Genomic DNA, 23,894 nt, shown 5'->3' with positions numbered 1-23,894 from the left:
AAAAATCTAAACTAAAAAACCTAGCCAACAAAATAAAAATAACAAAGCCTATTCTAAAAAATAAAAACCTATCCCCCCAAAAAATCCTAACTAACCGCCAAAGTGTTACTCACATATGATGGGGACTCTTTCTCCTCTTGATCTGGAGTCCTCATATCCATGAGACTCAATTATGGGGTTAGAAAGGGATTTTTTGTGGTGGGTTTTTTATTTTTCAGAATAGGCTTTTAATTTTATTTTCGTAGGCTAGGTTTTAACAGTTAATTTTTTGGGGGGTGAGGGGTTGAGGGTTCCTTTAATGTAAGTGGGGGGTTCATAAAAAAAATGTGGGCAAAAGAGCTGTGATCACTTTAGTCCAGGTTTTCATTATTACCTTGGATGAGAGCAGGTAAAATAACCATGTTTACTAATCAACTGGATGTTTCACCTGTACTCTAGTTCAGATATTCTCAAAATGTGGCCTGTAAGGGAGGTCTGAGGACAGGTGTGAAAACCAGTGCTTTAGGGCAATGCCCTAAATATGCCTTTTTAAGGGTTATTGTCAATTATTTTAGAGTTAGGGCTTTTATTTATTTAGTTATGCCTAGATTTAGAGTTTTGTCGGTAAAGACCCACGGGGCTAACGCTGCTTTCTCTTGTAAGGTGTATCCAGTCCACGGATCATCCATTACTTGTGGGATATTCTCATTCCCAACAGGAAGTTGCAAGAGGACACCCACAGCAGAGCTGTAATATAGCTCCTCCCCTAACTGTCATACCCAGTCATTCTCTTGCAACTCTCAACAAGCAAGGACGTTGTAGGAGAGAATGGTTAAATATAGCTAGTTTATTTTCTTCAATCAAAAGTTTGTTATTTTTAAATAGTACCAGAGTTGTGCTATTTTATCTCAGGCAGTAAATAGAAGAAGAATCTGCCTGAGGTTTCTATGATCTTAGCAGGTTGTAACTAAGATCCATTGCTATTCTCACATATGTCTGAGGGGATTACACAGATGAGGTAACTTCAGCGAGAGAATGGCGTGCAGTTTATTCTGCTATCAGGTATGTGCAGTTATAATTTTTCTAGAGATGGAAAACACTAGAAAATGCTGCTGATACCGGATTAATGTAAGTTAAGCCTGAATACAGTGATTTAATAACGACTGGTATCATGCTTACTCCCAGGGGTAATACCCTTATGATATTGCAATATAAACGTTTCCTGGCATGTTTAATCATTTTTATATATGCATTGGTGATAAAACTTTATTGGGGCCTAGTTTTTTCCACATGGCTGGCTTAAATTTTGACTAGAAACAATTTCCACTGTTGTAGTATAAAAGTTACAGTTGGTGCAGTTAAAATTACAAACTGTGACATCCAGCTTCCCTCAAAGGCCCTCTGAATGCTATAGGACATCTCTAAAGGGCCCAAAGGCTTTCCAAAGTCGTTTATTGGGGAAGGTAGGGCCACAGCTTGCTGTGGCAGTTGGTTGTGACTGTTAAAAAACGTCTATTTCGTTTTTTTGATCCGTTTTTTGAACTAAGGGGTTAATCATCCATTTGCAAGTGGGTGCAATGCTCTGTTAGCCTATTATACACACTGTAAAAATTTTGTTTGATTTACTGCATTTTTTCACTGTTTTTCAAATTCTGACAAAATTTGTTTCTCTTAAAGGCACAGTACCGTTTTTTATATTTGCTTGTTAACTTGATTTAAAGTGTTTTCCAAGCTTGCTAGTCTCATTGCTATTCTGTATAAACATGTCTGACATAGAAGAAACTCCTTGTTTATTATGTTTAAAAGCCATGGTGGAACCCCCTCTTAGAATGTGTACCAAATGTACTGATTTCATTTTATGCAATAAAGATCATTTTCTGTCTTTAAAAAATGTATCACCAGAGGAATCTGACGAGGGGGAAGTTATGCCGACTAACTTTCCCCACGTGTCAGACCCTTTGACTCCCGCATAAGGGATTCACGCTCAAATGGCGCCAAGTACATCTAGGGCACCCATAGCGTTTACTTTACAAGACATGGCGGCAGTCATGGATAATACACTGTCAGCGGTATTAGCCAGACTACCTGAACTTAGAGGTAAGCGAGATAGCTCTGGGGTGAGACAAAATGCAGAGCATACTGACGCTTTAAGAACCATGTCTGATACTGCCTCACAATATGCAGAAGCTGAGGAAAGAGAGCTTCAGTCAGTGGGTGATGTTAATGACTCAGGAAAGATACCTGATTCTAATATTTCTACATTTAAATTTAAGCTTGAACACCTCCGCGTGTTACTTAGGGAGGTTTTAGCTGCTCTGAATTACTGTGATACCATTGCAGTGCCAGAGAAATTGTGTATACTGGATAAATACTTTGTGTGCCGGTGTGTACTGATGTTTTTCCAAATACCTAAAAGGTTTACAGAAATTATCAATAAGGAATGGGATAGACCAGGTGTGCCGTTCTCTTCCCCTCCTATTTTTAGAAAAATGTTTCCAATAGACGCCACCACATGGGACTTTTGGAAGACAGTCCCTAAGGTGGAGGGAGCAGTTTCTACTCTAGTAAAGCGTACTACTATCCCTGTTAAGGACAGTTGTGCCTTTTTTTTTAGATCTAATGGATAAAAAATTAGAGGTTACCTTTTTTATCCTACAGCCCCTTGCATGCATTGCCCCTGTCACTGCTGCTGCGGCGTACTGGTTTGAGTCTCTGGGCTTTATAGGTAGCGACTCCATTGGATGACATACTTGGCAAACTTAGAGCACTTAAGCTAGCCAATTCTTTTATTCTGATGCCATTGTTCATTTGACTAAACCAACGGCTAAGAATTCTGGTTTTGCTATACAGGCGCACAGAGCGCTATGGCTTAGATCATGGTCAGCTGACGTGACTTCAAAATCTAAGCTACTTAACATTCCCTTCAAGGGGCAGACCCTATTCGGGCCTGGTTGAAGGAGATTATTGCTGATATCACTGGAGGAAAAGGTCATGCCCTTCCTCAGGACAGGTCCAAATCTAGGGCCAAACAGTCTAATTTTCGTGCCTTTCAAAACTTCAAGGCAGGTGCGGCATCAACTTCCTCTAATAATAAACAAGAGGGAACTTTTGCTCAATCCAAGACGGTCTGGAGATCAAACCTGACATGGAAAAAAGGTAAGCAGGTAAAAAATCCTGCTGCTGACTCTAAGACAGCATGAAGGAACGGCCCCCTATCCGGGAACGGATCTAGTAGGGGGCAGACTTTCACTCTTTGCCCAGGCGTGGGCAAGAGATGTTCAGGATCCCTGGGCATTGGAAATTATATCCCAGGGATATCTTCTGGACTTCAAAGCTTCCCCCCCAAAAGGGAGATTTCACAATTATCTGCACACCAGATAAAGAGATAGGCATTCTTACACTGTGTACAAGTCCTCCTAGTTATGGGAGTGATCCATCCAGTTCCAAAGGAGGAACAGGGACAGGGTTTTTACTCAAATCTGTTTGTGGTTCCCAAAAAAGAGGGAACCTTCAGACCAATTTTGGATCTAAAGATCTTAAACAAATTCCTCAAATTTCCATCGTTCAAGATGGAAACTATTCGTACCATCCTACCACTGATCCAAGAGGGTCAATGTATGACTACAGTGGATCTAAAGGATGCTTATCTTCACATTCCGATACACAAAGATCATCATCGGTTTCTCAGGTTTGCCTTTTAAGACAGGCATTACCAGTTGTAACTCTTCCCTTGGGATTAGCTACAGCCCCAAGAATCTTTACAAAGGTTCTAGGGTCACTTATGGCGGTCCTAAGGTTGCGGGGCATAGCAGTAGCCCCTTATTTAGATGACATCCTGATACAGGTGTCAAACTTCCAAATTGCCAAGTCTCATACGGATGTAGTACTGGCATTTTTGTGGTCGCATGGGTGGAAAGTGAACGAGGAAAAGAGTTCTCTATCCCCACTCACAAGAGTTTCCTTTCTAGGGACTCTGATAGATTCTGTAGAAATGAAAATTCACCTGACAGAGTCCAGGTTATCAAAACTTTTAAATTCCTGCTGGGTTCTTCATTCCATTCCGCGCCCTTCGGTGGTTCAGTGTATGGAAGTAATCGGCTTAGTTTTAGCGGCAATGGACATAGTGCCGTTTGCACGCTTACATCTCAGACCGCTGCAATTATGCATGCTCAGTCAGTGGAGCGGGGATTACACAGATTTGTCCCCTCAACTGAATCTGGACCAAGAGACCAGGGATTCTCTTCTCTGGTGGCTATCTCGGGTCCATCTGTCCAAAGGTATGACCTTTCGCAGGCCAGATTGGACAATTGTTACGACAGATGCCAGCCTTCTATGTTGGGGTGCAGTCTGGAACTCCCTGAAGGCTCAGGTATCATGGACTCAGGAGGAGTCTCTCCTTCCATTAAATATTCTGGAACTAATAGCGATATTCAAGGCTCTTCAGGCTTGGCCTCAGTTAGCAACTCTGAGGTACATCAGATTTCAGTCGGACAACATCACGACTATAGCTTACATCAACCATCAAGGGGAAACGAGAAGTTCCCTAGAGATGTTAGAAGTTTCAAAAATAATTCGCTGGGCAGAGATTCACTCTTGCCACCTATCAGCTATCCATACCCCAGGTGTAGAGCACTGGGAGGCGGATTTTCTAAGTCGTCAGACTTTTCATCCGGGAGAGTGGGAACTCCATCCGGAGGCATTTGCACAACTGATTCATCGTTGGGGCAAACCAGAACTGGATCTCATGGCGTCTCGCCAGAACGCCAAGCTTCCGTGTTACGGATCCAGGTCCAGGGATCCCAAGGCGACACTGATAGATGCTCTAGCAGCGCCCTGGTCTTTCAACCTGGCTTATGTGTTTCCACCGTTTCCTCTGCTCCCTCGACTGATTGCCAAGATCAAGCAGGAGAGATCATCGGTGATTCTGATAGCACCTGCGTGGCCACGCAGGACCTGGTATGCAGATCTAGTGGACATGTCATCCTTTCCACCATGGTCTCTGCCTCTGAAACAGGACCTTCTACTTCAGGGTCCTTTCAACCATCCAAATCTAATTTCTCTGAGGCTGACTGCCTGGAGATTGAACGCTTGATTTTATCAAAGCTTGGCTTCTCCGAGTCAGTTATTGATACCTTAAGACAGGCATGAAAGCCTGTCACTAGGAAAATTTACCATAAGGTATGGCGTAGATATCTTTATTGGTGTGAATCCAAGGGTTACTCATGGAGTAAGGTCAGGATTGCTAGGATATTATCTTTTCTCCAAGAAGGTTTTGAAAAAGGATTGTCAGCTAGTTAAGCGTCTGGCAGATGTTCCAGTTGTTCAGGCATTTTGTCAGGCTTTAGTTAGAATCAAGCCTGTGTTTAAACCTGTTGCTCCACCATGGAGCTTAAACTTGGTTCTTAAGGTTCTTCAAGGAGTTCCGTTTGAACCTCTTCATTCCATAGATATCAAGCTTTTATCTTGGAAAGTTCTTTTTTTGGTAGCTATTTCCTCGGCTCGTAGAGTCTCTGAGCTATCTGCCTTACAATGTGATTCTCCTTATCTGATTTTTCATACGGATAAGGTAGTCCTGCGTACCAAACCTGGGTTCTTACCTAAGGTGGTATCTAACAAGAATATCAATCAAGAGATTGTTGTTCCATCCTTGTGTTACACAATTTGGATGTGGTCCGTGCTTTAAAGTTTTACTTAAAAGCTACTAAAGATTTTCGTCAAACATCTGCTTTGTTTGTTGTCTACTCTGGACAGAGGAGAGGTCAAAAGGCTTCGGCAACCTCTTTTTCTTTTTGACTAAGAAGCTTAATCCGCTTAGCCTATGAGACTGCTGGATAGCAACCTCCTGAAAGGATTACAGCTCATTCCACTAGAGCTGTGGCTTCCACTTGGGCCTTTAAAAATGAGGCTTCTTTTGATCAAATTTGCAAGGCGACGACTTGGTCTTCGCTTCATATTTTTTTCAAAATTTTACAAATTTGATACTTTTGCTTCTTCGGAGGCTATATTTGGGAGAAACGTTTTACGGGCAGTGGTTCCTTCCATTTAAGTTCCTGCCTTGTCCCTCCCTTCATCCGTGTACTTTAGCTTTGGTATTGGTATCCCACAAGTAATGGATGATCCGTGGACTGGATACACCTTACAAGAGAAAACACAATTTATGCTTACTTGATAAATTTATTTCTCTTGTGGTGTATCCAGTCCACAGCCCGCCCTGTCATTTTAAGGCAGGTAATTTTTAAATTTAAACTACAGTAACCACTGCACCCTATGGTTCCTCCTTTCTCGGCTTGTTTTCGGTCGAATGACTGGCTATGACAGTTAGGGGAGGAGCTATATTACAGCTCTGCTGTGGGTGTCCTCTTGCAACTTCCTGTTGGGAATGAGAATATCCCACAAGTAATGGATGATCCGTGGACTGGATACACCACAAGAGAAATAAATTTATCAGGTAAGCATAAATTGTGTTTTTTTTTCCAGCGCACCTTTAAGACAACGCTGGTATTTAGAGTTGTCTGAGTGGCTGCGTAAGTAGCTCCACTTCAACCCTCAATACCAGCGTTGCCTACGGTAGCGGTAAGCGGTAAGCGGTAGCGGTAAGCTGGAAAAATGTGCTCGTGCACGACATCCCCATACGAAACAATGCGGCTGATCTGGCTGCAAAAAAACCTAACACCTGCAAAAAAGCAGCATTCAGCTCCTAACGCAGCTTCATTGTTTCCTATGGGGAAACACTCTCTAAGTCTACACCTAACACCCTAACATAAACCCAGAGTCTAAACACCCCTAGCCTTACACTTATTAAGATACAAATGAAACCTGCTCAACGGAGCGCCCCTGGGGTATGTAAAAACAAATCCTGAGAATATGATAGGCACTAATAGAGTGAGGGTATATGTGAAAAAATATATAAATGATATCCTAGGTGGCAAGCAAATATTCCCAGTGCGTCTGCACACGCACAAAATAGCAACAGTCCATCCAATGTAGGGAAAAATAAGCGCTCCAAGCCCACAGATATATAAAAGTTCAATTTTATTCCAAACTTGTTAAAATCATACAAGATAGATTAAAAAGTGGTAAGCACAATAGTGCAAAAACAGGTTGTAGAACAGGTGCAAAAAACAGCAAACGTTTCGTACTCCATGCACTTGGTCACTGCTAATTGATGCACCTGTTCAGAGCTCTATTTATACCAAATTTCTTAAAGTGATATCACAAATTTTCATTAACCTGTACTTTGCCATTTTGTAAGGGAGCCTATGACAAGAAACATTTATTTACTTTTTCCTTTTCATGTACATAAAGTGTTACAATATAAATATGCAGGTTGATATTTGTTGGTTAAGGCGTGACTATGTTTTGTTAAAACAATCTATTTTGCAATATATTTAAATCATTACATTTATGAAAAGAAGCATACACATTGCTCTATAAGTCATTACCTTCAGTGTTAAATATAATCAAAACCATGTTTATATATTGTTTAAACTACTCTTAATATAAAAATCCTTAATTTGAAAAGTATGAAATTAGATATGCAATAGATGAGCCTATGACAAGAGCCTGATTTCCTAAGACATCAAAATAAGTGTATGTATAGTAATCTATTTTCTCTCTCATAAAGGAAAAATTGGGTTGGCAATAATAGTGAGAAAATGTCTCATATCAACATATTTTCTTATTTCTTAATTCTTTTTAGGGGAATGAGCCCATGACAAGAGACATACCTATAAATTCAAAAATTTCCCAAAAACATTAAATGATTTATTAAATTTTCCTATTTCTTAATTCTTTTTAGGGGAATGAGCCTATGACAAGAGACATATCTATAAATTCCAAAAAAAAATTCAAAAATTTCTTTTTAAAATAAATTACTAAAAAAAATGTTTATTTTTTTTTAGATATTTATTATTTGGTGAATAAGTCTAAATCCCTTCTCATGTTGAGGCCCTCAGGGTGTGTAGTCTGTAGATTGAACATCCACATAACTTCTCTTTTGTCAAGTGTTGTCTCTCTATCACCTCCTCTTCTCCATTGTCGGACAAAATCTATCCCCTGTAGGATAAGAGCAGATGTATCTGCATTGTGTAGAACCTTAAAGTGCCTTGATACAGGTGTGTCTGTGTTCTCATCCTCTATGGAGCGCAAGTGCTCCAAGAACCTCTCTTCTAACGGTCTCTTTGTTTTTCCTGTATATTGTTTGTGGCAAATTTTACATGTGAGAAGATAAACCACATGTGTGGTAGAACAGTTGATATAATGATGTATCTTATAAGTCTTATTGGTAATAGTAGAATTAAATTCCTCTCCTTCCTTAACAAAGTCACATGTTGTACATATTGGGCGTCTGCACTTATAAAAACCCTTTCTCTGTTTTAACCAGCAGGATGTTTTTTTGGTTTTTACATCAGATGGAGAAATAAAATTTGCTATCGTCTTACCTCTTCTAGATACAAAATCACAACCTTCTTTGAGAATCTCCTTAAGGATAGGGTCTGAGTACAAAATTGGTATGGAATCTTTAATAATATTGCACACCTTAGTGTATTCCATACTGTAAGTTGTAATAAATTTGATCTTGCTATTTTCTGATGTTCTTTTCTGTTTATTCCTATATTTTAGCAAGTCTTGTCTGGGAATTAAATCTACACTAGATTTTGCCTCTTTAAGTAACTTCTCATTGTAGCCTCTATCCCTGAACCTTTGTGTTGCCTCTTTTGACTTCACCTGATATTCATCCTCATTTGTGCAATTTCTTTTAATTCTGGTATATTCCCCCTTAGGGATACCCTTCACAACATGTCTTGGGTGGCATGAATTGTACTTGAGGATGGTGTTCCCAGCTGTAGACTTTCTATATATAGTAGTTTCAACTGTATTTTTGTCTGTGCTTATTAATGTGATATCAAGAAAATTAATTTCTTTATCACTCTGTTCACTGGTAAAGTTTAAGTTGAGGTTGTTATTGTTCAAATATTTACAAAAATCCTCTGCCTCTTGCTGATCTCCCTCAAACACAAACAACAGATCATCTATGTATCTGTAAAACTGGATAATCCTGTCCTTGAAGGGGTTTTTATCTCCAAAAACGTGGGACAGCTCCCACCAACCCATAAAGAGGTTGGCGTATGAGGGGGCAAATTTAGCCCCCATGGCTGTCCCACGTTTCTGGAGATAAAAGCTGTTCTGAAACAGAAAAAAATTGTTACTCAAAAGATATTCAATTGCCCTTAATATAAATATTTTGGTAGGATATGTAAAATTTGTATTCTGTTCCAAAAAGTGTTCTATTCCTTCTATCCCCTTCTCGTGTTGTATAGTTGTATACAATGAGGAAACATCTGCTGTGATAAATCTATATGTAGATTTCCATTATAGATTTTGTACTTTGTTTAAAAGGGCCGTGGTGTCCTGTATAAAACTGGGCAAATCCCTAACTAGGGGTTGTAAGAATGAATCAATTAACTCTGACATAGGTTCATTCAAAGAATCAATACCCGCTATAATGGGTCTACCCTGTGGGCTCTGTAGATTCTTGTGTGTTTTGGGAAGGTAATGAAAAACAGGAATGACTGGTAGTTTAGGAATAATTCTTTCCTGAACAGATTTATTTATGATGTTATTATATCTTGCATATAAAACAAGATTAGTCAGTTCATTCCTGTATTTCACTGTAGGGTTGTCACTCAGTTTAATATACACTTCCCTATCGTTTAGTTGTCTCATGGATTCTGCAATGTAGTCATCCTTATTTAGGACAACCACATTGCCTCCCTTGTCAGATTGCCTGATGACGAGTGAGTCATCAGATGCCAAACTTTTTATTGTGTCTCTCTCCTTTTGTGTAAAGTTAGATGGAAATTTATTTCTCTTTTGGGCAGTTTGTAATCCCCTTAATTTCTCCTCCACTGTTTTTTGAAATATATCCAAAATTTTCGGTCTAGTATGTATAGGATAAAAATGACTTTTATTTTTAACATGACTAAGTGATATATCTGTCTCACACAATAAGCCATCCATATGACTATCACCCTCATGTTGTAACTGTTCCAGGTCCAAAAGACTACAGATATCAGAAAAATCCTTTAACCCCTTAGGTTCACATTTAACATCTTGGCTAGCCTTGTTTACATTCTGTTCCTGATCTTCATTGAAACCAAAATAATGTTTGCGCAAAGTTAAATTGCGTACAAACCTATTAATGTCAAGAATAGTTTAAAAAATGTTAAAATGATTATCAGGAACAAAATTCAAGCCCTTAGACAAAACCTGTATATCAGTATTAGTGAGATTTTTACTAGACAAATTTATAACATCATTGTTTAAGCATATTTTTTCTGAACATTCTGAGACCGTGTGGGATAAGTCTTGTATGTCTTGTTCTTTCCTTCTCCTTTTCTGGTTGGCTTGATTGCTCTTTCTCCCTTTCCCCCTTCTGCCTCGGTGGGTTGTTTTTTTCTTACAGATGGTGCAGTTTGGCGCGTCTCGTTTTTTGAGACTGTAATATCTATTTCTTCTACCACAGACTGTCCTTCTCCTTCTAACATGAGCGCATACGATTCTTCCCCCGTTTCTCCTTCAGAGGAGTCATATTCATACTCAGTGTCTGTGTCTGCAAATGTGACTGCTTTACTCTTTTTATTGGAATTGTTGTTTTTGTTCTTATTATATCTTCTGTTATACCTGGGTTTAGTCTGATCATCCTGACTCCAGCGATACACCTGTTTTTGATCATAATCCCTCTTATCTCTGAGCATTTTTCTGGATTTGAATTGCCAAAGTTCTTGTTTAAAGGCAATCATATTTCTTTCAAACTGTTGATCATATTTTTTTAAATTTTGATCATGTTGGTGACATCTTAATTTATTCTGTAATTCTTTTAATTCAATCATAATATCTCTCCTTTGTTCTTTTTTATATTGAATTAACAAATCCATAAGTGCAAAAGAACAAGTGTCCAGTATTGTGTTCCACTTACTAATGAACTCAGTGTTATTAACTGTGAAAGAGGGAAACTTGCGTATCCTTAATCCCCTAGGTATACGCTTTTCATGTATGTATAATAAAAAAGACCTTATGTCTAATTCCAATTTAATATCCTTTTTGCGCAGTTCATCTATATCAAAAAACAAGCTGTCCAGTGTATATGCTATATCTTTATATAACTCTGAAGTTTCTTCTTTAAAATCACCCAAAACATATGAATCTTCTGTTTCTTGATCCATGCTGGATACCCTTTCAAAAACTGTATAAAAAATATTGTGCTATACCACTTTATGTTGATCTCTTATTATGAATAATCCTACCCTCCTCGTCTTTAGCCTATATCAATCCCTTAATATCTCCCTAATTCCTCTCTGTATTGTGTCTTTATAATGCCTCCTATGCAAGCATATATTACATTGTTAATTGTGTGTGCTTTATATGTGCACCAAACAATCCAGGCAAGTAAGAAACAGTAGAGCTGATTTATAAGGGAATGATTACCTTATCCATGTCCAGCGACCTTTGTGAACACAATGAGCGCTTCCTCTATGTCCTCAGCCGTAACTTCGTTATAACACTGTGATGTTTTTCTTCGTCTGCATCACTGTGTAAAAATCATGCTCCGACCTTCTCTGCAGTCTAGCAATACTGCTGCGGCATGTGTTGATGACGACTTCCGGCTTCCGGTTACCCCCGGCTGCTCCTAGGCAGGTGTTGCAGAAAGATCCAAGATACAAATGAAACCTGCTCAACGGAGCGCCCCTGGGGTATGTAAAAACAAATCCTGAGAATATGATAGGCACTAATAGAGTGAGGGTATATGTGAAAAAATATATAAATGATATCCTAGGCGGCAAGCAAATATTCCCAGTGCGTCTGCACACGCACAAAATAGCAACAGTCCATCCAATGTAGGGAAAAATAAGCGCTCCAAGCCCACAGATATATAAAAGTTCAATTTTATTCCAAACTTGTTAAAATCATACAAGATAGATTAAAAAGTGGTAAGCACAATAGTGCAAAAACAGGTTGTAGAACAGGTGCAAAAAACAGCAAACGTTTCGTGCTCCATGCACTTGGTCACTGCTAATTGATGCACCTGTTCAGAGCTCTATTTATACCAAATTTCTTAAAGTGATATCACAAATTTTCATTAACCTGTACTTTGCCATTTTGTAAGGGAGCCTATGACAAGAAACATTTATTTACTTTTTCCTTTTCATGTACATAAAGTGTTACAATATAAATATGCAGGTTGATATTTGTTGGTTAAGGCGTGACTATGTTTTGTGAAAACAATCTATTTTGCAATATATTTAAATCATTACATTTATGAAAATAAGCATACACATTGCTCTATAAGTCATTACCTTCAGTGTTAAATATAATCAAAACCATGTTTATATATTGTTTAAACTACTCTTAATATAAAAATCCTTAATTTGAAAAGTATGAAATTAGATATGCAATAGATGAGCCTATGACAAGAGCCTCATTTCCTAAGACATCAAAATAAGTGTATGTATAGTAATCTATTTTCTCTCTCATAAAGGAAAAATTGGGTTGGCAATAATAGTGAGAAAATGTCTCATATCAACATATTTTCTTATTTCTTAATTCTTTTTAGGGGAATGAGCCCATGACAAGAGACATACCTATAAATTCAAAACTTTCCCAAAAACATTAAATGATTTATTACATTTTCTTATTTCTTAATTCTTTTTAGGGGAATGAGCCTATGACAAGAGACATATCTATAAATTCAAAAAAAAAATTCAAAAATTTCTTTTTAAAATAAATTACTAAAATTTTTTTTTTTTTTTTTTTAGATATTTATTATTTGGTGAATAAGTCTAAATCCCTTCTCATGTTGAGGCCCTCAGGGTGTGTAGTCTGTAGATTGAACATCCACATAACTTCTCTTTTGTCAAGTGTTGTCTCTCTATCACCTCCTCTTCTCCATTGTCGGACAAAATCTATCCCCTGTAGGATAAGAGCAGATGTATCTGCATTGTGTAGAACCTTAAAGTGCCTTGATACAGGTGTGTCTGTGTTCTCATCCTCTATGGAGCGCAAGTGCTCCAAGAACCTCTCTTTTAACGGTCTCTTTGTTTTTCCTGTATATTGTTTGTGGCAAATTTTACATGTGAGAAGATAAACCACATGTGTGGTAGAACAGTTGATATAATGATGTATCTTATAAGTCTTATTGGTAATAGTAGAATTAAATTCCTCTCCTTCCTTAACAAAGTCACATGTTGTACATATTGGGCGTCTGCACTTATAAAAACCCTTTCTCTGTTATAACCAGCAGGATGTTTTTTTGGTTTTTACATCAGATGGAGAAATAAAATTTGCTATTGTCTTACCTCTTCTAGATACAAAATCACAACCTTCTTTGAGAATCTCCTTAAGGATAGGGTCTGAGTACAAAATTGGTATGGAATCTTTAATAATATTGCACACCTTAGTGTATTCCATACTGTAAGTTGTAATAAATTTGATCTTGCTATTTTCTGATGTTCTTTTCTGTTTATTCCTATATTTTAGCAAGTCTTGTCTGGGAATTAAATCTACACTAGATTTTGCCTCTTTAAGTAACTTCTCACTGTAGCCTCTATCCCTGAACCTTTGTGTTGCCTCTTTTGACTTCACCTGATATTCATCCTCATTTGTGCAATTTCTTTTAATTCTGGTATATTCCCCCTTAGGGATACCCTTCACAACATGTCTTGGGTGGCATGAATTGTACTTGAGGATGGTGTTCCCAGCTGTAGACTTTCTATATATAGTAGTTTCAACTGTATTTTTGTCTGTGCTTATTAATGTGATATCAAGAAAATTAATTTCTTTATCACTCTGTTCACTGGTAAAGTTTAAGTTGAGGTTGTTATTGTTCAAATATTTACAAAAATCCTCTGCCTCTTGCTGATCTCCCTCAAACACAAACAACAGATCATCTATGTATCTGTAAAACTGGATAATCCTGTCCTTGAAGGGGTTTTTATCTCCAAAAACGTGGGACAGCTCCCACCAACCCATAAAGAGGTTGGCGTATGAGGGGGCAAATTTAGCCCCCATGGCTGTCCCACGTTTCTGGAGATAAAAGCTGTTCTGAAACAGAAAAAAATTGTGACTCAAAAGATATTCAATTGCCCTTAATATAAATATTTTGGTAGGATATGTAAAATTTGTATTCTGTTCCAAAAAGTGTTCTATTGCTTCTATCCCCTTCTCGTGTTGTATAGTTGTATACAATGAGGAAACATCTGCTGTGATAAATCTATATGTAGATTTCCATTATAGATTTTGTACTTTGTTTAAAAGGGCCGTGGTGTCCTGTATAAAACTGGGCAAATCCCTAACTAGGGGTTGTAAGAATGAATCAATTAACTCTGACATAGGTTCATTCAAAGAATCAATACCCGCTATAATGGGTCTACCCTGTGGGCTCTGTAGATTCTTGTGTGTTTTGGGAAGGTAATGAAAAACAGGAATGACTGGTAGTTTAGGAATAATTCTTTCCTGAACAGATTTATTTATGATGTTATTATATCTTGCATATAAAACAAGATTAGTCAGTTCATTCCTGTATTTCACTGTAGGGTTGTCACTCAGTTTAATATACACTTCCCTGTCGTTTAGTTGTCTCATGGATTCTGCAATGTAGTCATCCTTATTTAGAACGACCACATTGCCTCCCTTGTCAGATTGCCTGATGAGTCATCAGATGCCAAACTTTTTATTGTGTCTCTCTCCTTTTGTGTAAAGTTAGATGGAAATTTATTTCTCTTTTGGGCAGTTTGTAATCCCCTTAATTTCTCCTCCACTGTTTTTTGAAATATATCCAAAATTTTCGGTCTAGTATGTATAGGATAAAAATGACTTTTATTTTTAACATGACTAAGTGATATATCTGTCTCACACAATAAGCCATCCATATGACTATCACCCTCATGTTGTAACTGTTCCAGGTCCAAAAGACTACAGATATCAGAAAAATCCTTTAACCCCTTAGGTTCACATTTAACATCTTGGCTAGCCTTGTTTACATTCTGTTCCTGATCTTCATTGAAACCAAAATAATGTTTGCGAAAAGTTAAATTGCTATTTTGTGCGTGTGCAGACGCACTGGGAATATTTGCTTGCCGCCTAGGATATCATTTATATATTTTTTCACATATACCCTCACTCTATTAGTGCCTATCATATTCTCAGGATTTGTTTTTACATACCCCAGGGGCGCTCCGTTGAGCAGGTTTCATTTGTATCTTGGATCTTTCTGCAACACCTGCCTAGGAGCAGCCGGGGGTAACCGGAAGCCGGAAGTCGTCATCAACACATGCCGCAGCAGTATTGCTAGACTGCAGAGAAGGTCGGAGCATGATTTTTACACAGTGATGCAGACGAAGAAAAACATCACAGTGTTATAACGAAGTTACGGCTGAGGACATAGAGGAAGCGCTCATTGTGTTCACAAAGGTCGCTGGACATGGATAAGGTAATCATTCCCTTATAAATCAGCTCTACTGTTTCTTACTTGCCTGGATTGTTTGGTGCACATATAAAGCACACACAATTAACAATGTAATATATGCTTGCATAGGAGGCATTATAAAGACACAATACAGAGAGGAATTAGGGAGATATTAAGGGATTGATATAGGCTGAAGACGAGGAGGGTAGGATTATTCATAATAAGAGATAAAACATAAAGTGGTATAGCACAATATTTTTTATACAGTTTTTGAAAGGGTATCCAGCATGGATCAAGAAACAGAAGATTCATATGTTTTGGGTGATTTTAAAGAAGAAACTTCAGAGTTATATAAAGATATAGCATATACACTGGACAGCTTGTTTTTTGATATAGATGAACTGCGCAAAAAGGATATTAAATTGGAATTAGACATAAGGTCTTTTTTATTATACATACATGAAAAGCGTATACCTAGGGGACTAAGGATACGCAAGTTTCCCTCTTTCACAGTTAATAACACTGAGTTCATTAGTAAGTGGAACACAATACTGGATACTTGTTCTTTTGCACTTATGGATTTGTTAATTCAATATAAAAAAGAACAAAGGAGAGATATTATGATTGAATTAAAAGAATTACAGAATAAATTAAGATGTCACCAACATGATCAAAATTTAAAAAAATATGATCAACAGTTTGAAAGAAATATGATTGCCTTTAAACAAGAACTTTGGCAATTCAAATCCAGAAAAATGCTCAGAGATAAGAGGGATTATGATCAAAAACAGGTGTATCGCTGGAGTAAGTATGATCAGACTAAACCCAGGTATAACAGAAGATATAATAAGAACAAAAACAATAATTCCAATAAAAAGAGTAAAGCAGTCACATTTGCAGACACAGACACTGAGTATGAATATGACTCCTCTGAAGGAGAAACGGGGGAAGAATCGTATGCGCTCATGTTAGAAGGAGAAGGACAGTCTGTGGTAGAAGAAATAGATATTACAGTCTCAAAAAACGAGACGCGCCAAACTGCACCATCTGTAAGAAAAAAACAACCCACCGAGGCAGAAGGGGGAAAGGGAGAAAGAGCAATCAAGCCAACCAGAAAAGGAGAAGGAAAGAACAAGACATACAAGACTTATCCCACACGGTCTCAGAATGTTCAGAAAAAATATGCTTAAACAATGATGTTATAAATTTGTCTAGTAAAAATCTCACTAATACTGATATACAGGTTTTGTCTAAGGGCTTGAATTTTGTTCCTGATAATCATTTTAACATTTTTTAAACTATTCTTGACATTAATAGGTTTGTACGCAATTTAACTTTGCGCAAACATTATTTTGGTTTCAATGAAGATCAGGAACAGAATGTAAACAAGGCTAGCCAAGATGTTAAATGTGAACCTAAGGGGTTAAAGGATTTTTCTGATATCTGTAGTCTTTTGGACCTGGAACAGTTACAACATGAGGGTGATAGTCATATGGATGGCTTATTGTGTGAGACAGATATATCACTTAGTCATGTTAAAAATAAAAGTCATTTTTATCCTATACATACTAGACCGAAAATTTTGGATATATTTCAAAAAACAGTGGAGGAGAAATTAAGGGGATTACAAACTGCCCAAAAGAGAAATAAATTTCCATCTAACTTTACACAAAAGGAGAGAGACACAATAAAAAGTTTGGCATCTGATGACTCACTCGTCATCAGGCAATCTGACAAGGGAGGCAATGTGGTTGTCCTAAATAAGGATGACTACATTGCAGAATCCATGAGACAACTAAACGATAGGGAAGTGTATATTAAACTGAGTGACAACCCTACAGTGAAATACAGGAATGAACTGACTAATCTTGTTTTATATGCAAGATATAATAACATCATAAATAAATCTGTTCAGGAAAGAATTATTCCTAAACTACCAGTCATTCCTGTTTTTCATTACCTTCCCAAAACACACAAGAATCTACAGAGCCCACAGGGTAGACCCATTATAGCGGGTATTGATTCTTTGAATGAACCTATGTCAGAGTTAATTGATTCATTCTTACAACCCCTAGTTAGGGATTTGCCCAGTTTTATACAGGACACCACGGCCCTTTTAAACAAAGTACAAAATCTATAATGGAAATCTACATATAGATTTATCACAGCAGATGTTTCCTCATTGTATACAACTATACAACACGAGAAGGGGATAGAAGCAATAGAACACTTTTTGGAACAGAATACAAATTTTACATATCCTACCAAAATATTTATATTAAGGGCAATTGAATATCTTTTGAGTCACAATTTTTTTCTGTTTCAGTACAGCTTTTATCTCCAGAAACGTGGGACAGCCATGGGGGCTAAATTTGCCCCCTCATACGCCAACCTCTTTATGGGTTGGTGGGAGCTGTCCCACGTTTTTGGAGATAAAAACCCCTTCAAGGACAGGATTATCCAGTTTTACAGATACATAGATGATCTGTTGTTTGTGTTTGAGGGAGATCAGCAAGAGGCAGAGGATTTTTGTAAATATTTGAACAATAACAACCTCAACTTAAACTTTACCAGTGAACAGAGTGATAAAGAAATTCATTTTCTTGATATCACATTAATAAGCACAGACAAAAATACAGTTGAAACTACTATATATAGAAAGTCTACAGCTGGGAACACCATCCTCAAGTACAATTCATGCCACCCAAGACATGTTGTGAAGGGTATCCCTAAGGGGGAATATACCAGAATTAAAAGAAATTGCACAAATGAGGATGAATATCAGGTGAAGTCAAAAGAGGCAACACAAAGGTTCAGGGATAGAGGCTACAATGAGAAGTTACTTAAAGAGGCAAAATCTAGTGTAGATTTAATTCCCAGACAAGACTTGCTAAAATATAGGAATAAACAGAAAAGAACATCAGAAAATAGCAAGATCAAACTTATTACAACTTACAGTATAAAATACAATAAGGTGTGCAATATTATTAAAGATTCCATACCAATTTTGTACTCAGACCCTATCCTTAAGGAGATTCTCAAAGAAGGTTGTGATTTTGTATCTAGAAGAGGTAAGACGATAGCAAATTTTATTTCTCCATCTGATGTAAAAACCAAAAAAACATCCTGCTGGTTAAAACAGAGAAAGGGTTTTTATAAGTGCAGACGCCCAATATGTACAACATGTGACTTTGTTAAGGAAGGAGAGGAATTTAATTCTACTATTACCAATAAGACTTATAAGATACATCATTATATCAACTGTTCTACCACACATGTGGTTTATCTTCTCACATGTAAAATTTGCCACAAACAATATACAGGAAAAACAAAGAGACCGTTAAAAGAGAGGTTCTTGGAGCACTTGCGCTCCATAGAGGATGAGAACACAGACACACCTGTATCAAGGCACTTTAAGGTTCTACACAATGCAGATACATCTGCTCTTATCCTACAGGGGATAGATTTTGTCCGACAATGGAGAAGAGGAGGTGATAGAGAGACAACACTTGACAAAAGAGAAGTTATGTGGATGTTCAATCTACAGACTACACACCCTGAGGGCCTCAACATGAGAAGGGATTTAGACTTATTCACCAAATAATAAATATCTAAAAAAAAAAAATTTTTAGTAATTTATTTTAAAAAGAAATGTTTTATTTTTTTTTTGGAATTTATAGATATGTCTCTTGTCATAGGCTCATTCCCCTAAAAAGAATTAAGAAATAGGAAAATTTAATAAATCATTTAATGTTTTTGGGAAATTTTTGAATTTATAGGTATGTCTCTTGTCATGGGCTCATTCCCCTAAAATAATTAAGAAATAAGAAAATATGTTGATATGAGACATTTTCTCACTATTATTGCCAACCCAATTTTTCCTTTATGAGAGAGAAAATAGATTACTATACATACACTTATTTTGATGTCTTAGGAAATCAGGCTCTTGTCATAGGCTCATCTATTGCATATCTAATTTCATACTTTTCAAATTAAGGATTTTTATATTAAGAGTAGTTTAAACAATATATAAACATGGTTTTGATTATATTTAACACTGAAGGTAATGACTTATAGAGCAATGTGTATGCTTCTTTTCATAAATGTAATGATTTAAATATATTGCAAAATAGATTGTTTTCACAATACATAGTCACGCCTTAACCAACAAATATCAACCTGCATATTTATTGTAACACTTTATGTACATGAAAAGGAAAAAGTAAATAAATGTTTCTTGTCATAGGCTCCCTTACAAATTGGCAAAGTACAGGTTAATGAAAATTTGTGATATCACTTTAAGAAATTTGGTATAAATAGAGCTCTGAACAGGTGCATCAATTAGCAGTGACCAAGTGCATGGAGTACGAAACGTTTGCTGTTTTTTGCACCTGTTCTACAACCTGTTTTTGCACTATTGTGCTTACCACTTTTTAATGTATCTTGTATGATTTTAACAAGCTTGGAATAAAATTGAACTTTTATATATCTGTGGGCTTGGAGCGCTTATTTTTCCCTACATTGGATGGACTCTTACAATTATTAACCCCTAATCTGCCGCCCCCGCTATCGCTGACACCTGCATTATATTATTAACCCCTAATCTGCCGCTCCGGACACCGCTGCCACCTACATTATAGCTATGAACCCATAATCTACTGCCCCTAACATCGCCGACACCTACATTATATTTATTACCCCCTAATCTGCCCCCCCCCAACGTCGCCGCCACCTGCCTACACTTATTAACCCCTAATCTGCTGACCGGACCTCGCCGCCACTATAATAAATGTATTAACCCCTAAACCGCCGCACTTCCGCCTCGCAAACACTATAATAAATTGTATTAACCCCTAATCGCCGCCACCTACCTACAATTATTAACCCCTAATCTCCTGCCCCCAATGTCACCGCTACTATAATAAAGTTATTAACCCCTAAACCTAAGTCTAACCCTAACCCTAATACCCCCCTAAGTTAAATCTATTTTTAATTAAACGAAATAAATATACTATTATTAAATAAAATATTCCTATTTAAAACTAAATATTTACCTATAAAATAAACCCTAATATAGCTACAATATAACTAATAGTTACATTGTAGCTATTTTAGGATTTATATTTATTTTACAGGCAACTTTGTATTTATTTTAACTAGGTACAATAGCTATTAAAAAGTTAATAACTATTTAATAGCTACCTATTTAAAATAAGTACAAAATTAACTGTAAAATAAATTCTAACCTAACAAATACACCTAAAACTACACTATCATTAAATTAATTAAATAAATTACCTACAATTACCTAAACTAAAATACAATTAAATAAACTAATCTATAATACAAAAAATAAACAAACACTAAATTACAGAAAATAAAAAAAATATTACAAGAAGTTTAAACTAATTACACCTAATCTAAGCCCCCCTAATAAAATAAAAAAGGCCCCCAAAATAATAAAATGCCCTACCCTATTCTAAATTACAAAAGTAATCAGCTCTTTTACCAGCCTTTAAAAGGGCTTTTTGCGGGGCATTGCCCCAAAGTAATCAGCTCTTTTACCTGTAAAAAAAATACCCCCCCAACATTAAAACCTACCACCCCTACCTACCTACCTTAATTTCGATTGGCTGATAGAATCCTATCAGCCAATCGGAATTGAAGGGATGCCATCTTGGATGACGTCAATTAAAGGTACCATCATTGTGTTAGAAGACTCCGGATGAAGAGGATGGCTCCGTGTCGGCTCCTTGGAAGATGGCTCCACTCCGGATGGATGAAGATTGAAGACGCCGCCTGGATGAAGACTTCTACCAGATGAAGGACCTCCTCTGCGCACCTTGGATGAAGATTTCGGCCCGGTTGGGTGAAGATGACTCAGGGTAGGGAGCTCTTCAGGGGGTTAGTGTTAGGTTTATTTAAGGGGGTTTGGGTGGGTTAGAGTAGGGGTATGTGGGTGGTGGGTTTTAATGTTGGGGGGTTTGTATTTTTTTTTACAGGTAAAAGAGCTGATTACTTTGGGGCAATGCCCCGCAAAAAGCCCTTTTAAGGGCTGGTAAAAGAGCTGATTACTTTTGTAATTTAGAATAGGGTAGGGCATGTTATTATTTTGGGGGCTTTTTATTTTATTAAGGGGCTTAGATTAGGTGTAATTAGTTTAAACTTCTTGTAATATTTTTAAATTTTCTGTAATTTAGTGTTTGTTTTTTTGTATTATAGATTAGTTTATTTAATTGTATTTTAGTTTAGCTAATTGTAGGTAATTTAATTAATTAATTTAATGATAGTGTAGTGTTAGGTGTATTTGTAACTTAGGTTAGGATTTATTTTACAGGTAATTTTGTACTTATTTTAACTAGGTAGCTATTAAATAGTTATTAACTATTTAATAGCTATTGTACCTAGTTTAAATAAATACAAAGTTGCCTGTAAAATAAATATAAATCCTAAAATAGCTAGAATGTAACTATTAGTTATATTGTAGCTATATTAGGGTTTATTTTATAGGTAAGTATTTAGTTTTAAATAGGAATAATTTATTTAATAATATTAAATTTATTTTGTTTAATTAAAATTATATTTAACGTAGGGGGGCATTAGGGTTAGGCTTAGACTTAGGTTTAGGGGTAAATAACTTTATTATAGTAGCGGTGGGAGATTAGGTGTTAATAATTGTAGGTAGGTGGCGGCAATGTTAGGGAGGGCAGATTAGGGGTTAATAAATTTATTATAGTGTTTGCGAGGCGGGAGTGCGGTGGTTTAAGGGTTAATACATTTATTATAGTGGCGGCGAGGTCCGGTCGGCAGATTAGGGGTTAATAAGTGTAGTTAGGTAGCGGCGACGTTGGGGGGGGCAGATTAGGGGTTAATAAATATAATATAGGGGTTGGCGATGTTAGGGGCAGCAGATTAGGGGTTCATAGCTATAATGTAGGTGGTGGCGGTGTCCGGTCGGCAGATTAGGGGTTAAAAAAATTTATTATAGGGTTTGCGATGTGGGGGGGCCTCGGTTTAGGGGTACATAGGTAGTTTATGGGTGTTAGTGTACTTTGTAGCACAGTAGTTAAAGGGCCATTATACACTCATTTTTTCTTTGCATAAATGTTTTGTAAATCTATTTATAAAACCCATAAAGTTTTTTTTTTTTTTTTTTTAAATGTATAATTTTGCTTATTTTTAAATAACATTGCTCTGATTTTCAGACTCCTAACCAAGCCCCAAAGTTTTATTTGAATACCGTCAGCTACCTTCTCCAGCTTTCTCCTGTTTGTGTAAAGGGTCTTTACATAAAGCTTCTAAGTACGTTTTTAAACCATTTTATACTGGATTTTTATATCAGTATCTGTGCATCTTATTCTTTATAGTAGTGTCTATTACATGCAGTTATATGAAAATGAGTGTATACTGTCCCTTTAAGAGCTTTATGTTCCGGCGTTAGCCCATAAAGCTCTTAACTACTGACTTTTTTTGGCGATAGGAGTCTTGTCGGTAGAGGCTCTACCGCTCACTTGTTCCAAGACTCCAAATACCAGCGTTAGGCAAATCCCATTGAAAAAATAGGATACGCAATTGACGTAAGGGGATCTGCGGTAGCCTGGAGTCACGGAAAGAAAGTGAGCAGACTCTAAAAGCCAAACTCTAAATCTAGGCCTTAGTTTTTTATTAAATGGGGCATGTAATTTAGTGTTAGGCATATTTTTTTATTTTGGATAATGTATTTTTTATTTTGTGTAACTTACCTTTTTTATTTTGTAAATTAGTGGGGTTAGTTTAGAAGGGCGTTTAGTTTAGAGGTTGGTTAGTTTAGAGGGGGATTACGTTTTAGTTTGCATTGGGAGGTGACGGTTTAGGCTTTAATCTCCTAACCACCCACCATACCTTTATGGGGGTTGATTGAATGATTCTATTTATTTAGAAATTTGTAGGCTTTAATCTCCTAACCACCCACCATACCTTTATGGGGGTTCATTGGGTGATTCTATTTATTTAGAAATTTGTAGGCTTTAATCTCCTAACCCCCCCCCCCATACCCGTATGAGTGTTGATTAGGTGATTAATGATGGTTACCATTTATTAGGCCCTTTTTTATTTAGGAATTTGTAGGCATTAATCTCCTAACCACCCCCAATAACTGTATGGGGGTTGATTGGGTGATTCTATTTATTTAGAAATTTGTAGGCGTTAATCTTCTAACCACCCCCCCCCCATACCTGTATGAGTGTTGATTAGGGGATTAATGATGGTTACCATTTATTAGGCCCTAATTGCCTAACTGCCCCTCATACTTGTATGAGGGTTAATTAGATGATTAATGATGGTTACCGTTTATTAGGCCTGAATTACCTAACCACTCCTCATGCCTGACTAGGTTTTTTTCAGTTAGCTTTTTTTTTCGGGGGGTTAATGTTAAAGGCTGGTAGTTTATTTTTAAAAAAAAAGAGATTTGTCA

The sequence above is a fragment of the Bombina bombina genome, chromosome 2, assembly GCF_027579735.1.
Source record: "Bombina bombina isolate aBomBom1 chromosome 2, aBomBom1.pri, whole genome shotgun sequence".
NCBI classification, from domain to species: Eukaryota; Metazoa; Chordata; class Amphibia; order Anura; family Bombinatoridae; genus Bombina; species Bombina bombina.
The sequence above is the reverse complement of the archived record's forward strand: the minus strand, read 5'-3'. Positions refer to the sequence as shown.